This window comes from Schistocerca nitens, chromosome 2 (assembly GCF_023898315.1).
Source record: "Schistocerca nitens isolate TAMUIC-IGC-003100 chromosome 2, iqSchNite1.1, whole genome shotgun sequence".
NCBI lineage: Eukaryota > Metazoa > Arthropoda > Insecta > Orthoptera > Acrididae > Schistocerca > Schistocerca nitens.
The window spans coordinates 601678105-601679556 of NC_064615.1; the positions used below are offsets into that span (position 1 = coordinate 601678105).

Below are 1452 nucleotides of genomic sequence, written 5' to 3' on the forward strand. Positions count from 1 at the left end.
AAATATTTTATTTTTTTGCAGTAAAATTAGCTACCATAAAATTACGTATATTACCAGCTGATGCTGTCCGCCATTAATGCTTGAAAACTGCACCTATTTTCTCATTGGCTGTCACGTTCAAAACAAAATTACTTACTTCGTGGGCATCTAGCAGATGCGCGATGTCTATGTAGGCCCCTACAATAATTTGTTTTTACTTTTGCAAGTTTACTGGATTTATATTGACTTTAATTGTTCATTTGGCCCCCGTTAAAGTGATTTATCGCATCTACACTGTATATAATAATTGTACTGAATTACCTAATTTATTTATTTTTTCCTTTTCGTACATGGCTAACAGAGGTAATCACATTCCCTGTATAGGTCATATTTTATTATTTAAAAGAGTTTTTTTTTTTTTTGGAAGTGGAGAACCAGTTTGTTTACAAACCATACTAATATTCGCATTAAAGAATTTTAGGAAACCAGAAAAAACTTAAACCAGAATGGCCAGAGGAAGATTTGAATCTCAAATATCCTGAACGCATGCTCGGATTACTGACAAATACGTCATATGGCTCTGTTACTCACTGGAATGTCTTTACTTTGTGTCGCTGGCATTATTATGGATAATATTACAGTACTTCGATTAGCCGTTGCTTGCTGCTTGTTTATGTGTCCGGTTTCCCCACCTAATGCGTCTACAGCTCGTTAATCAAAAAGCAGGAAATTCATATAGCGCCCCCGTCTGAGTGTCGTGTGTGCTGAGTGTTCACGTGTCTGAAGCGTTTTGGGAGTGTTTCTGAAGTGGGGTGCGGTGACAGGTAGTCACTTTCCTCAAGAAACATGGAAAACTTTTATAGAACCACATACAGGAAGATCGAGATCGTTAACTCTATCCGGAGAAACTTCAGCCTTCTCTCCGGTGACGTAACGTTATACGCTTGGTTTTGTACACCTACATCTATGCTCTGCAAAGTATTGTGAATCGCCAGGTAGGGGGTACGTCCCACTGTACCAGTTATTAGGGCTTTTTCCAGTTCCATCCATGTATGGTGTGCTGCAAGAGTGATTGTTTAAATGACTGATGTAATTAATCTAATCTTAATTAAATAGACACCCTAGCTGCATACAGGCGTTGATGTACTTCATTGGGGACATGTTGAAAATGTGTGCCCCGACCGGGACTCGAACCCGGGATCTCCTGCTTACATGGCAGACGCTCTATCCATCTGAGCCACCGCGGGCACAGAGGATAGTGCGTCTGCAGGGACTTATCCCTTGCACGCTCCCCGTGAGGTCCACATTCCCAACATGTCCACACCACTACATTCGTAGTGCGCCTAATAGATGTTTGCCCATCATACTCATTACTCGTGGCAGATTAATCTACCAAGTCCTGTACGAGTTCGGGCATAGCGTGTGCGTTCGCACAAGAAGGTCAATGGCCGGGAAGCCATATTTTAACTATAT

The 1452-nt window shown here is 41.3% G+C and overlaps 1 non-coding gene across 1 annotated transcript; it reads right to left on the bottom strand.

Annotated features, from left to right (window-relative positions):
* Positions 1-1152: 1152 nt before the first annotated feature.
* Positions 1153-1227, bottom strand: Trnat-ugu (transfer RNA threonine (anticodon UGU)). The gene has a single exon. It is a non-coding gene; the product is annotated as a tRNA-Thr (tRNA).
* Positions 1228-1452: the final 225 nt, after the last annotated feature.